This window comes from Schistocerca gregaria, chromosome 2, assembly GCF_023897955.1.
Source record: "Schistocerca gregaria isolate iqSchGreg1 chromosome 2, iqSchGreg1.2, whole genome shotgun sequence".
Classification (NCBI taxonomy): Eukaryota; Metazoa; Arthropoda; class Insecta; order Orthoptera; family Acrididae; genus Schistocerca; species Schistocerca gregaria.
In genome coordinates, this window is record NC_064921.1 from 414214508 (window position 1) to 414230819 (window position 16312).

The 16312-nt window shown below is 46.4% G+C and overlaps 1 protein-coding gene across 1 annotated transcript in view; it reads right to left on the bottom strand.

Annotated features, from left to right (window-relative positions):
• The window catches only part of LOC126323429 (uncharacterized transmembrane protein DDB_G0289901-like), a 437992-nt gene extending 430208 nt beyond the window's left edge, over nucleotides 1–7784 (bottom strand). The window contains exon 1 of the mRNA XM_049994681.1: nucleotides 7722–7784. The gene's annotated coding sequence lies outside the window, so the exon portion shown is untranslated. The remainder of the gene's footprint in view (nucleotides 1–7721) is intronic.
• Between the last annotated feature and the right edge of the window lie 8528 nt (nucleotides 7785–16312).

Genomic DNA, 16312 nt, shown 5'->3' on the forward strand with positions numbered 1-16312 from the left:
TAAGACACTGGTTACATGCATAAAGAAAGTACTCGTTTTGAGGTACGCCTCATAGGTATACAACACTCCTAACATATAGGTGACGCGGTTACGACCTTAACTGACCAAAGCTGCTAGGCAAATTACCCTAGTCTAGCTCACTTATGATAGTCTATGGTAATTTTACAGCTCTAAGTACAGTTACCATTGCGCCTTAAAACTGTCGAATAAGATACGCCACTTGCCGCATGATTTTCTACAGACTACTTGTGGCACACAATATAAAAACATTGAAACTGCAACACAGACTTCCCAGTAAATTGTCAGTTCACGAAAGTTCACCTCCACATTTGCACAAAAACGCGTGTTAACTAATTCAACAGGTAAACGCTCATGTCAGTCGTCTTCATTGCCACTAGAGGCTTGGCATACGCAATCATTGACAGAAGTATGGCACTACCTGAATCGTAGGAAGATACAAAATAGGCGACTGACAACGATCAATTGACTCTCATATATCTCTACGGCGGTCATGTTATACTGTAGCTACGATTTTGATTTTCATCACTCCATTGATTTTGTGGGAGCTGACGTAAACTGCATTATCGTCCAAAGGTAAGACCATTTCGCAACAAGAGTGGCGCATTGTCAGGAGACAGAACATGTCCTGCCTTTCCTGACCGCGATCGTCATCTGAAGGCCTCCGCGTTTATAAAACGGCCAGCGTGACACCTGGCTGTAAGTGGGTTGACAGAAAAAGCATCTTTTCTAAAGAAAACCGGTCAGCAAAGAAGCAGCATCGTCTTGACACAGCGTTTCGAAATGTTTCCAGCTCGTCATTTTCAGGAGAATGATATGAGTGAAAAACTACAGCATTGTACGGGGTACTCGCAGTACGATGCAGACATCGCGGGTGCTGCTACGGGGGAGGCACGATTTAATCGTCGCATACACTCTAGTCCATTTCTCGTAATTTAAAACGTGGCGCATCGATTATTCAGTCATCTGAAAGGACTAGTAAGTACTATCAGGATCGCATGGATGATGTGTGGTATTGCATTGGTCTCCGTGAAATAACCACATGTCTATTCATTAATAAACTGAATATGTCGTCCAACGCTAAAACCATTTCGCAACAAGAGCGGTGCGTGTTGTGGGTTTCCTGAAGACATAGTACTGCTGCGGTACCCTGAACAAGCACATCACAATGTGAGAATGGAAAACCGCGGCAGCTGGAAACGTAATTGAAAGTTGAAGTACGCGAGACCGTACGACTTACGCAAGTAAAACGTCTAAACTGCACACTTTTCGCCTGGAACTTCTGCCGGTATGTCGACCAAATGCCGTGTCGCGTTTAGCGATAGTGTATGGCGCCAGCAGTTTCACCAAGGATGCAAAGATGTACCGGTGCTAATCGTGAAGCAAGACCATCGACATGGACTCCTCAGATGACTACGTCCAAACAGTCGAACAAGTGAGTCGCAGCAATCACAGATTTTCCAACGATAAAGATCTTCACAACAATGGTTCTCGAAGGATTCTGTGACCAAGGAGCGGATTTTATCGTTGAAGAGTTGAACGACTGGTGACATGTTTCGACTGTTGTTTGCAAAATATGACTCCGCCCCCTTTCCAGCACTCCACGCCTAATTGAGGATCCGAGTATTTTCTTGGCGGTATTAGAAAGTAAGTGAAACTCATACATGATAGGAATTACAAACCTTGTAGCATGTTAAGATTTAGTTATCTTTTCTTTTCAGTATCGTGTGTATGAATTAATTGCAAAGGATGGAATAGTTCATAAAAAGATCCACGTCCCCGACATATACGGGCCAGTGGGGATCGACCGACTGCCATGTCATCCTCTGCCAATGTCGTCATTGGATATGGTACGGAGAGGCATGTGGTCGGCACACCTCTCTCCCTCTCGTAGTCGGTTTTTCTGACCTTCCAACCGCTACAAAGCTGAATGCACCCCGCACCGCTCCTCTCACCAAGGAAAAGGACCTCGAAATACTGGAAATCGTACCGGGGCCCCCGCATGACATTCAGTCGCGCTCATCATCAGCTACGGAAGCGGACAGAAGATGGAACAACAATCAGGAAACTGAGCACAAAAAGTGCCCTATTGGGGAGTTCCTGTGCCTGTTATATGGTATAAAGTGCAACTAGTAGCTACGTGTCCAGCGTTTGGCTGGAGCGTCGCAGCGCTCCAGAGGCGACCTTGCGGCCGTTGAACCTCGCGGGCACCGCGGCCGCTGCCGCTGCCGTTGCCTCCAGCAGCCGCGGCGGCGCTGGCGGTGCTTACCGGGAGGTCCGCAACTGTCAGCACGGGTCAGGACCGCCGCCAGCACACTACTCTAGCTCACAGCTGTAGTGGCACCGTTGCCGATCCTCCGTGTCCTGTGTGCAGCACCGTCCACACTAAATGACAGCGCTAAAATAAAACCTGAAGGGAAAACAGGTGTCCTTCTATTAAGCTCTCATTGATATGGATAACAAGTGACGATAGATCTTTCCTATACGGAAAGGAATGAATGCCATCTAGTACTTCGTTATTAACGCTGCTACTAGTTTACCCTTTTATGATTCACCAACAGAAGAAGGTTTGACTAAAGACAGAAAAGAAATTTTTATTTAATGTTGAAAGAAAACAAAATTATTATTCTTGAATTAGTAAGTGTCTGACCAAAGAGTAAGCAGAAACACAATAAATCTGTAGTTCTCTAACAATAGTGCAGTAATTTCTTTTCATTTTCGCCGTACCATTGACTGATTCATTTCTGCGCTGTTACAGAATCAGTGACTTTCATAGTATGCTGGACCATATCAGTAAAATGAGAAAGTTCTTTAAGTCAGCGATAATTACGAGTTTCTGCGAATAAACTCATCCGCATTGCTTATTTATTTTTTTAAATATAGTTATTAAGTAAGTAACGTTTTTCAGCTACTGCCATTGTAACGTTCGAAACTTACAACTCGTGAAACAAAGTTCAGCATCAGTCGCAATGAAACCTATGTCGAAGCGGGATGCAAAATGGTTCAAATGGCTCTGAGCACTATGGGATTTAACATCTATGGTCATCAGTCCCCTAGAATTTCGAACTACTTAAACCTGACTAACCTAAGGACATCACACAACACCCAGCCATCATGAGGCAGAAAAAATCCCTGATCCCGCTGGGAATCGAACCCGGGAACCCGGGCGTGGGAAGCGAGAACACTACCGCACGACCACGAGATGCGGGCAAGCGGGATGCAGCTGACTCTCAAATTTGTTGAACAAGTTCCGAGTTTTGAACCTGATAATGACAGTTTCGGTAACACGTAACTAACGTAAACAGTGACCGGTTAGAGCTGAAGAGGCTCGCTTCATCAACTTCAGTGTTCAATGTGGCACTCCTTCGACGGACAGGACCGACTACAGTGCCCTGTAATAAGTGAAAAACAAACCGGTCACTCTACAGTAAAGTGCGTGCATCAACGATTTTCTTTTCTTGGCCGATTAAACAAGTGCCCGAGCAGCTTTCGAATCCGGATATTCGCTACCCTCACGTAAAAGCCCTCTTTTTCCTATAAGCTAAACTTTCGTTTAAAACCTTATAGCCGGCCGGTGTGGCCGTGGGGTTCTAGGCGCTTCAGTCTAGAACCGCGTGACCGCTACAGTCGCAGGTTCGAATCCTGCCTCGGGCATGGATGTGTGTGATGTCCTTAGTTTTTTAAGTAGTTCTAAGTATAGGGGAGTGATGACCACAGATGTTAAGTCCCATAGTGCTCACAGCCGAAAACCTTATAGTTCCATCTTCGAGTAAATCATATGTTATGTGGAAAAAACGCCTTCTTACTCAACTAAATGTCCCATCGCAGTGTTCTGCAGGAAATGTTCTGCACTTATAGATCGCCTCTCGCCGGTCCTATTGAAGTGACAGCTCCGTAGCAGCAGAAATGCTCTGGTCGTGTATTTAACACGCTCCTACGCTTATTGTACCGAAATGATTGCCAACATATATGCAAAGCAGTTCACAGTAACGTTTTCTAACCTCAATGACCTGCGTCGTTCTGCCTAAATTTTCAGAATTTAGAATACGTAATTTCACAAGTGCATTTGCAGCAAGCCAGTCGGAACACTTATGATTCAAAACAAAAAGAAAGAAATGAATCAATGTCATCCGAAACAAGCGTACCGGCATTTATGCAAACCAAAGGAAATCTAAATCACAGCGGCTGAACACGAATAGTAAAAGCACTCCCACAGGAAGACGAGCCCTCTGTTTTGTGAAGCCTCGGTCGGCGCACTCAAAAAGTGCATTTACAAGCACCACCATGAGTTCATCGTTAGTACCACGAATAACTCACAAGACAATTAATGTGAAATCTGCATAGGTTTTACAGAGACAGCAAATGACTTAGATACTGTTTGTTTAGGTTATGGTTAGTGAGGCAGCTACCTCCTACACGTAGAGCCAGATGTAGTTCACATACTTTTCTTCTTGAATGAAATTTTCACTCTGCAGCGGAGTGTGCGCTGATATGAAACTTCCTGGCAGATTAAAACTGTGTGCCGGGCCGAGACTCGAAGCGAGGCGAGGTACTGGCAGAAGTAAAGCTGTGAGGGCTGGGCGTGAGTCGTGCTTGGGTAGCTCAGTTGGCAGACCACTTGCCCGCGAAAGGCAAAGGTCCCGAGTTCGAGTCTCGGCCCGGCACACAGTTTTAATCTGCCAGGAAGTTTCACTTTTCTTCTTGTTTGACATACAATAGCTGGCCGTGGCAGCTGCAGACTTGCGAGCTCATAAGGGAGTCAGTCACAGCTACGTCATTCTCTCATATGAACGGCACAGGCAGTCCATTTTAAACTCAAACCAGATCATGCATCTGTGTCGGTGCTAGACTTGTAGATAACTGACAAAGTGTCCGCTTCAACTACAAGTTATCGTGGTGTTTTTCTCCTGGCACAAGATATGTACAAGGTACAGCAGTCTTGGATGGCTGCGTGAGACGGCTCAGGCACGCAGCTCTGTTGCGTGGAGCAGGCGATCGGGCAGTTCCACGCGCCATTACGCGAGCACTCGGCTGGGTTTCCTGCCGCCAGTCTTGAGCAACCGTGGAGGACTACCTCGACGGCCCCCGTAACGACAGCAGTACACAGCAGTTTCCCTACTAATGAGAAACTATGAAGAAGCCTAACGCAGAAACCACACGAAAGTCCCCCAGATTTATAGGTTTCGATGTAGGTGGCTCGGGTCTAACACTGATTAACTAAAACGATACTTCACAGTATCATACAGTAAAACGGCGCTAGCAGAAAAATAGAAAATTTAAAAAAAATATTTAAGGAGTCAATTCGGTTGACCACAAGAAATTACTTTTGACAACGCAAGAGGAAAGTATTTTTAGTGCCAAAACATAACCTTGAAAGGATGTGGACGTGAAGAGGCAGTATTTTCATCCCATACTTTGAGAATACATTACACTTCATCCATAACACCTAGGACGTTGCGGTTTTATGTCAACACGCATAACACAGGATAAAGCATTATTAAAAATTTTATATATATATACCTATGATAGTTTATTATTAATGCACGAGGATTCATCAGATTTGTTGGTTGGTTGGTTGTTTTGGGGAAGGATACCAGACAGCGAGGTCATCGGTCTCATCGGATTAGAGAAGGAGGGGGATGGAAGTCGGCTGTGCCCTTTGAACAGAACCATCCCGGCATTTGCCTGGAACGATTTAGGGAAATCACGGTATACCTAAATCAGGATGGCCGGACGCGGGATTGAACCGTCGTCCTCTCGAATGCGAGTCCAGTGTCGAACCACTGCGCCACCTCGCTCGGTGCAATGCACGAGGAGTTTTCGTTATCGTCTCGGACTTGATGCGTGTAAAATCATTCAAACTGTGGCAGTCTTCTCTCAAAAGCCATGGAAAAATATGTTACGCCTCACATCTTGTAGTGTGTGGATATACTACATATTATCGTCGAAGGTAATTCTTGAATAACATACTGATTAGATGAAATAAGTTGCTGTTTCTTCAGTTACACTCTAAAACACAAGATGCGAGATATTTATAAGGATGTTGAGACAACTCTGCCACAGTTCGAGGGATATTACACACATGTTGCTAGAGACATGGGCATTCAAAAATCATCTTGCAGACAAATTGTTGCAATAATTAAATTATCACAGAGAAATAGATAATTTTTTAAATAACGCTTACTAATGTTGTGCTGACATAAAACTTCAACGCCGCTGGTGTTATAGATCAAGAGCAATGTATTGTCAATGTACGGGATGAAAACGCTACCTGTTCACGTGCAGGTCCGCTTAAGAAATACAGAAGGGAACGTCAAAGTTAGTACATGACATTTAGTGACCTATATAGATACTGATCGAGCTAAATATAAGAATGCCAGCTTCACAAAACGACAAGATAACTTTAATTTTCCTACAAAATTCTGAGCAGTAAAATCTTTCGTTAATTACATTGGTGAGAGATGGATAACAGATAAACGCTCTCACACCACAGACGCTCTCTTCAGAACGGTTCGAATCAAAATGCTTTGGTTGGAAATGAATAAAAAGACTACCACTCAAACGTATTCGATACACAGGACAGAACACCGAGTGACATTGAGACTTTGGAGCGAACTACGGGGCGTGCTGGCGTAGCTTAATGGTAAGACGCCTGCTAACGAAAAACAGGAAATTTTGTTTTAGTTCTGGTTCTGGTGCAGATTTCTCAGTTGTCACTTCAAATAGACTCAGTACCAATGTACTGAACCATTTTTAACTAAGAGAAAATTTGACTCCTTAAAATTTACGTTCCGTCGACACTGGAGACATTTCGAATGGGGCAGGAGAATAAGGTTACAAAAGCGTGACTGTAGCTCTCTTTTGAAGTAAGGACCTGGGAAACCAGTTGAACTAGATTCTGGAGAAACACTGGATACGTGCATAGTGGTGGCTAGCTGTAGCTTTGAAGTCGGATCTCGGCGAACAGGAGCCCTGGTTGTTCTGCATTAGCTCACGACTAAGTGGAATGGTGCAGTACCTACTTGACTCACTCGACTCGATGTCGAAACTAGGGTTGGAATCCATGCCCTGTAATCCAACCTTTTGTTTTGCCAAGGTTTCTTTAAATCACTTTAGGTGAATTCGGTGTTAGTTCATTCACAAACACTCTAGTCCATTCATCCTTATCATGTTCGAAATGAGTCAGCGTTTCGTTTGTAACGTAGACACTCACTAAAAACAACCAGCCCATTAGCGACGCACAACACACGATTCAATTTGTAATAATCCACTGACAGTGTTCACATTGCAGATATTTCGAAACATATTTGAATAAATTTTGTACAAAAGAATTTGAATAATAAACTGGAGGAGGGAGTCAAAATAGGTGTCCCTGTAGGACTGTTCTATTGCAGTATCCCATTTTAGGTAAAAACATACATTTTAGGGGCATAGGACATTACAGTTTAACCCAAAGACTGTTGTTTTTTGTTGTATCTACTATTATGACACAGACGTCAACAACGATCCTTGCCAGAAGTTGTCTTCCAGATTACATGAAATTTGAGCCAAAGTGATTGTTAACAACAATCACGACGCAGAAAATAACCAGCATCGTCGTTTTGGCCGCTGTTTGGAACCACAACAGAGACGAGTGGCAGGTGCTGAAAATTTGCGAAATTACTCGGTAACGGCGAGGGCCGTAAGGAGAGTGCGGTACTCACCAATGTATGATGGAGTTGGTGCCCCTGTGCGGCAGGTGGGATGGTGCACGCGTGTGCGCGAGCGCCCGCTACTCATCTACTTATAGCGAGCGCCCGCCGCCCCCCTCCCCAGGTTGGCAAACCTGCGCCTGTGCGTCGGCAGCCCGGCGCGCCGTGCGCCGCTTCTTCCGCGGCCAACGGACCGCGCCGCCGGCTGCCGAAGGCTGCCCGCGAATCACAACTCGCCTGCGCGCAGGACACTCCCACGGCCGCCGCGAACTCGCCGCTCAGCGCCCAGTTCCCTCCTTTGCCACGTGGGGTTCGGCCCCTGTCCCGCATCACAGGCACTTTCCCCGAACTAGCACCTATTAGCGGTATCGCCGTCAGTGTGGATAAATGTAAAATACCGCCTACAACAAAGGAAAGAACTCGATAGCGGGGCTTGTCACTTCCTAAGCATTTTGTGGTAAACCTACTAAATCAACATCTGCACAGTCTCAAAAAATTCGCCACTCCAAAAAATCATTAATGTAGAGTAATGAAATTTCGGAAATACATTTATCTAGGTATTATATTTAAGTTGTTAACATCACAAGGCCACAGGTTGATGTCAACGCGAGGTAAGCCATTGCAAATATTAAATTCTGTACATTAATAACCGCCAGAATGTGGAATGCAAGCATGGAGACATGCATGGTTCAAATGGCTCTAAGCATGGGACTTAATATCAGTCCCCTAGGCTTAGAACTACTTAAACCTAACCAACCTAAGGACACCGGGCACATCCATGCCCGAAGCAGGATTCGAACCTGAAACCGTAGCAGCCGCGTGGTTCCGGACTGAAGCGCCTAGAACCGCTCGGTCACAGCGGCCGGCAGACATGCATGCACTGTACCGCACAAGTACTGGATGTCAGTTTGTGGGATGGAGATACATGCCTGTAGCACTTGGTAGTACGGCTAATTCAGCCGGCCTGTGTGGCCGAGCGGTTTTAGGCGCTACAGTATGGAACCGCATAACCTCTACGGTCGCAGGTTTCAATCCTGCCTCGGGTATGGCTGTGTGTGATATCCTTAGGTTAGTTACGTTTAAGTACTAGGGGACTGATGACCTCAGAAGTTAAGTCCCATAGTGCTCAGAGCCATTGAACAATTTTGAACCAAACATCGAACACGGTGGTCTTTCCTTTTGGTAGTGCCACGTTGCCGGCCGGAACCCGGTGTTCTGGCATCCTACATTCTCGCAACCACCTCTGTTAGCAATCATGTAGAATGGCTACATCCTTGCCAAGTCTTTCTACGGTATCGCACAAGGAACATCAAGCTTCTCGCAGCCCTATTACACAGTTCGCAAAAACCTCAGTGAGTTGCTGATAACGGCGTCTTTGTCGCTTTAAAGTAACTCTCAACTAACGTCATCTCACGACGTCCAATGTCAAAGGTAACTAAAGCTTACAACCGTTACACTATGCACTTAACGCAAAGTTGATTTGCATCCTCAGAGTGGCGCTACTAACGAAGCTCGTATTGAATGGCGCGAAAATTTTATAGGTATCAATTTCACATATAGAAACGCACCCCCAACCTTTGTTTATGTCGCAGAACTCCTTCTTGATGAAACTTCCTGGCAGATGAAAACTGTGTGCCGGACCGAGACTCGAACTCGGGATCTTTGCCTTTCGCGGACAAGTGCTCTACCAACTGAGATACCCAAGCACGAATCACGCCCCGTCCTCACAGCTTTACTTCTGCCTTCTTGATGTTGAGTCTTTTTTTCCGTCACTCTGTACTCCGCAAGCCACCTGACAGTGTGTGGTGTGGCGGAGAGTAACTGTGGTACTGCTACTTGATCCCCCCTTCCCGTTCGATTCCCGAATGGTGTCGATAAATTGTCGATAAATGTTTGTGGTAGCTTTACTTTTTCTTATTTTCTTGTTGTGGTCTTTTCAAATTCAAATGGTTCAAATGGCTCTGAGCACAATCGGACTTAACATCTGACGTCATCAGTCTCCTAGAACTTAGAACTACTTAAAACTAAGGACATCACACACATCCATGCCTGAGACAGGCTTCCAACCTGCGACCTTAGCGGTCGCGCGATTCCAGAATGAAGCGCCTAGAACCTCTCGGCCACACTGGCCGGCCTGTTTGGGAGAACATCGGACAGATCCGATCATCTGGTTCCTCGACAGCGGCCGGCGCTCATTTCTGGGGAGATATGTGGGAGGAAGATCTCCGACTCTTCCGGGAACGTACTCTCTCGGACTTTATTTCTTAGACCATTATCCGTGAGTGCAATTAGAGATTAATAGTAACCCTCCCCTCCCTCCCACCTCATCGTCTGTTGTCCTCAGTCCCCCACATTATTACCAACTTTAACACCTAACAACACTGTAGAATGAAAGACTTTTCTTGGAACACTTCTTTTATTTTTTAAAATGGTGAAATGTAAATGATGTGTGTGTGTGTGTGTGTGTGTGTGTGTGTGTGTGTGTGTGTGTGTGTGTGTGTGTGTGTTTGTGTGGGTGTGTGTGGGTGGGTGGGTGTGTGTGTGTGTGGGTGGGTGGGTGGGTGGGTGGGTGGGTGGTTGCGTGTTTGTGTTAGAATGAATGACAAAGGAATTCTTGGTGCATCGCAAGTGTTACTCACAACTCGTTCTCAGATAAGAAAGCTAACAATCGACAATCATGCTACACATCTGTTACAGAACATACTTCCCCTGCATTGCTCCTCCCCATTGCGACGCTAGCTTGACATGCAAAACTGCAATTCCATTTAAAACCAACCCAGTTAAAATGTGAGCACTATACTTCATGTTTGTAAATAACTGCTGCACTCCTTACTTCTGAACTGGCAGAAGTTGGAAGGCTATTAATGCTTTGTGTCTGACCACAGTCAGACAGCACTATAGGAGCCCTTATGAAGTTACTGCTGAGCTGTCAATTAATTTATTTATCTGTTTCATGAAGCAATTTCTAATCCACTGCAGGTACTGTCTACAGTTTGGAGAAGTTTTGTTGAGATATTCAGCATTTGTTATGTACGAGTATATGTCTCCGTTTTATCATCAGCGATGTACGAGACAAAGCGCAGCATATGTGTGTAGTGGATGGACTATGTGAGGAAACTGTAACCTCCGTCGCATTAATGCTATTAATTGAGAAGAAGTAATTATTGATAACTTATTTAATCGGTATCAGAGTTATACAAAATAATGAAAATAGTAATGATCTTTCGAAAATAACTTAGTTCCGTGACTGAAACAGAATCGAAATGTTTAGTTTTTACCCTTCAGAAAATTTCATTTTATCCAGGTTGGGAACCATGACGCTAGTGCGACCACTGCTACTGTCAGCAGGCATGACGATAGACATGGGACGAATTCAGGGACGTACCGGTACGATCGTAATTAGTCGGTACATCCCAAAAGAAAATGAAACACCGATGCTCGGAGAACTGAAATGGGAACCCTTGGAAGATAAGACCTCGTATTTATCGCAAAACTATGTAGGGTAAAACAGAGAACCTGTATCCCAGGGAGACATGCGACCCTCATGCTGCCACCATAGCAGATATCGCGTAGGGATCATGAAAATAAGAAACGCATTAGGGCGCGTGTAGAGTCATGTGGACAGTTAAATAATAATTAATTGAAACCCTCAGCAGCCGGCTGGTGTTGTTGATATACCTGGTTGGGGCAGCTGAAAATGTGTGCTCCGACCGGGACAGGAACCCGGGATCTCCTGCTTACATGGCAGACGTTCTATCCACCTGAGCCTCCGAGGACACATATGAACAACGCGACTGCAGGGACTTATGTCTTGCACTGTTCCCGTGAGACCCACATTCCCCACTGTCCACAATCTACATACATAATGTAAACAATAGGATTTGCCCATCCACTCATTACTCCTGCACACTAAGGTGATGATTCCCGTAAGTGTTCGGGCAACCTGTGCGCATTCGCACAGACGAAGGTCAATGGCGGGGTAGCCTTAACTACACTCCTGGAAATGGAAAAAAGAACACATTGACACCGGTGTGTCAGACCCACCATACTTGCTCCGGACACTGCGAGGGGGCTGTACAAGCAATGATCACACGCACGGCACAGCGGACACAGCAGGAACCGCGGTGTTGGCCGTCGAATGGCGCTAGCTGCGCAGCATTTGTGCACCGCCGCCGTCAGTGTCAGCCAGTTTGCCGTGGCATACGGAGCTCCATCGCAGTCTTTAACACTGGTAGCATGCCGCGACAGCGTGGATGTGAACCGTATGTGCAGTTGACAGACTTTGAGCGAGGGCGTATAGTGGGCATGCGGGAGGCCGGGTGGACGTACCGCCGAATTGCTCAACACGTGGGGCGTGAGGTCTCCACAGTACATCGATGTTGTCGCCAGTGGTCGGCGGAAGGTGCACGTGCCCGTCGACCTGGGACCGGACCGCAGCGACGCACGGATGCACGCCAAGACCGTAGGATCCTACGCAGTGCCGTAGGGGACCGCACCGCCACTTCCCAGCAAATTAGGGACACTGTTGCACCTGGGGTATCGGCGAGGACCATTCGCAACCGTCCCCATGAAGCTGGGCTACGGTCCCGCACACCGTTAGGCCGTCTTCCGCTCACGCCCCAACATCGTGCAGCCCGCCTCTAGTGGTGTCGCGACAGGCGTGAATGGAGGGACGAATGGAGACGTGTTGTCTTCAGCGATGAGAGTCGCTTCTGCCTAGGCACCAATGATGGTCGTATGCATGTTTGGCGCCGTGCAGGTGAGCGCCACAATCAGGACTGCATACGACCGAGGCACACAGGGCCAACACACGGCATCATGGTGTGGGGAGCGATCTCCTACACTGGCCGTACACCTCTGGTGATCGTCGAGGGGACACTGAATAGTGCACGGTACATCCAAACCGTCATCGAACCCATCGTTCTACCATTCCTAGACCGGCAAGGGAACTTGCTGTTCCAACAGGACAATGCACGTCCGCATGTATCCCGTGCCACCCAACGTGCTCTAGAAGGTGTAAGTCAACTGCCCTGGCGAGCAAGATCTCCGGATCTGTCCCCCATTGAGCATGTTTGGGACTGGATGAAGCGTCGTCACACGCGGTCTGCACGTCCAGCACGAACGCTGGTCCAACTGAGGCGCCAGGTGGAAATGGCATGGCAAGCCGTTCCACAGGACTACATCCAGCATCTCTACGATCGTCTCCATGGGAGAATAGCAGCCTGCATTGCTGCGAAAGGTGGATATACACTGTACTAGTGCCGACATTGTGCATGCTCTGTTGCCTGTGTCTATGTGCCTGTGGTTCTGTCAGTGTGATCATGTGATGTATCTGACCCCAGGAATGTGTCAATAAAGTTTCCCCTTCCTGGGACAATGAATTCACGGTGTACTTATTTCAATTTCCAGGAGTGTATATCATATGGACAGTATTTTTTCTCTCATCCAATATGAGAAAGAAAAACGAAAGAAAGTCGACAATATTCCTACGATTTAACGTCTGGCATACACTGGACAGTGGCTTGCGGAATATCGAGGGTGTCAGAGATATAAGGGCAGAAAGGGGATATATCGGGATTACTAGCTATTTGATACACTACCGGAAGAAATTAGTTCGTCTGGAAAGACGATGTCGATTTTATTCCGATGACGGCATATGCTACCGGCGGCAGCAGATGTACTAATAATGGTTTCGACATCGCCCGCCAACAGATAGCGTAGTGGCACTACTACCTCAATAGAGTATGCTCACAGCCAGAAGGCGCAATGTGTTGCAAATGTGTGAAGCAAGCAGACAACATGTCACAGAGACGCTGTCGTGCTTCCTAAGGCCAACTGAGTGAGTTTGAAAGGGATCAAAATGTGACCTTCCGAGTGCGCGATGGTCCCTTCGGAGAATTGCCACACCATTTGGACGTGCTGCGAAAGCTGCGCAGCAGTGCTGGTTTCAGTGACCACATGAACATCCTCGCAGCCTTAGATGAGATTCTGGAAGTCCACGCAGTAGAGACGCTAATCGGGATCGTCGTACTGAATGGTCAGCAGTGGCAAATCGTACATCTACCACAGCAGAGATAAGAGGACTTGTGAGACCAGATGTGTCATCACGAACTGTTGCAAAGAGGTTATTAGCAGTGGGACTACGGGTAAGCACAACTCTAGTCCTCTTCCACTCTCGCCACGGCACCGACCTGCACGGCTCGACTTTAGTGCCGTCAGGGGACAGCTTGGAAGATTGATTGGCGCGCCGTGACCTTCAGCAATGAAAGCAGATTTTGCTTGCAAGCATGTGATGATCGTTGGCGCGTACGACATTGACCTGGTGAGCGCTATCTCGTAGAGTGCATTGTCCAAAACACACCGACCCTACTCCAGTCGTTATGGTCTCGGGTGCTGTAAGCTACAACTCTCGTCCACCTTTGGTATTTCTGGAGGGGATGCTAACCAGCCCTCGGTATGTGCAGAATGTTGTTAGACACGTTTACTTTTGCCGTTATGATATTTTATTCCGACAGGACAATGCTCGCCCATACACTGCTCATCAAACTCAACGCGCTCTGCAAGAAGTGCAGCAGCCCTCGGCAGCACGATCTTCGGACTTGTCTCCAGTCAGAACTTGCGGTGTATGATCGGACGAGAAGAGATTCATGTGATTCGTCAACCAAAAACTTTTACAAATCTACGTGAACAGGCCGAGCAGCTGTAGAGTAACGTACCCCAGGATAGTATTCGACATCTGTACGATCTACTTGATGCTAGAGTCAGCGCTGCATTGCCGCCTGTGGACTCTACACCACCTACTAATACGGGTGTTTCAGCATGAGTCGATACCTGGTACCTCAGAACCACTTGTGCTATTCATTTGTAAATGTAATCAGGTCTTCTACTGCTTATGCACTGTTGCAACAATACGAGGTGCGACAATAAAGTAATGACACTGATGTGGAAGAAAATGTTGCTTACTGTTTTAGTCAAGTTTAGTGTTGTCTGCTTCAAAGTAGTTCCCTTCTGATTGCACACGCTTTTTCCAGCGCTTCTGACATTGATGGTAACATTTCTGGAACTCATCTTCTGTAATATCCTCCTAGACCCTTGTCACAGCTTTTTGGACATCTTGTGTTGTTTGAAAATGGTGTCCCTTGACCACCGTTTTGACTCTTGGAAATAGAAAAAAGTCGCACGGAGCTATATCTGGCGAATAATGTGGCTGTGGTAGTACTAAAATTTGTTTTGAGGTTAAAAACTGCTGTACTGACATGGCAGTATGGAATAGCGCATTATCGTGATTTGGGGACCATTTCTGCACAAATCTTTCTCATACCTAGGTCTTTAGTTATTATTAGATGAACCGTTCTCGATTGATATTCAGTTCTTCTGCAATCATTTTCACGGATAATCTTCGATCAGATCGTACGAGTTCATGCACCCTGGCCAAGCTGACGTCTGTCCGTGAGATTCATGGTCGTCCACTGTGCTCTTCATCTTTAACATTCGTTCTGCCTTCACTAAACAATTTACGCCAACGAAAATCTTGATCTCTTGACATAACCTCCTCTCCAAAAGTCTTCTGAAGCTTACCGTAAGTTGTTGCGTTTTAAGCCAATTTAATGAAAAAAGAAATGGCATGCCTTTGCGCAATATTATGCGGTTCCATTTCCGTGACGAGAGACACAAACACGTGTTAACTTATTACAGCACAACTCACGACTGAGCAGTTGCATCGATGTGCCGCTTGAACTGGAAGTAGCTTATAGACCAAAGTCAAAGATATTGTGCCAACGCGAGCCTGCAGGGTTGCCACATCTTGCAAAGAAAATCAATTTCATTACTTTATTGTCACACCTCATAAGTCTTTAATATACTGGAAGCCACTAAAAGGGTCTACCAATATTTTTCCGGCATTGCATGTACTCACTTCAATGTGTTAATTGTTTCTCCTCTAGGTCTAACAGTCTTATTGCAAACACTGTGTCAACATAATTTACTATCTGATGTTTCATGCATGGTCGTAGCTGCATCACTGAGTGGAATGCGCCTGTTAGTATAGGCTAACAGTTTCGGATCCATGCGTTCGCTCTTCAACACCTGACCTGCCGCCCGCAGAAAACAAGCATTCATGGCTTGCTCTTGCCAAATCTACCTGGAGGCACCAGCCAAGCTCAAGCCTCACCTCTCATGTGACAGTATCGTTGTGCCACTTTGCATCAAGACAATGCTCGTACACCCACAGCACATGTCCGTATGAACTGTCTGCATGCTTTTGAGGTATTCCTGTGGCCAGAAAGAGCCCCAGATTTGAACTGAATAGAACATGCAAGGGGTCAGTTTGAACATCAGCTCTGTCCCAGTGCCAGTATCCAGGATATCAGGGACCAGTTACAGTATCTGTAGGCCAGCATGCCTCAAGAGAAAGTACAACGGCTTTGTGACTCCTTGTCAAACGAATAAGTACATGCATTCAGGCCATACTGACACGCGGGTTTTTGCAAACTTGATTTTGTAATCACTGTGATAAAATCACATATTCCCTCTCCGGTGTTGTCGAGTGTCGAGAGCAGCGCAAGAAGTATGGAGCCCTGCAGAGCTACTGCACAGCAAAGCGG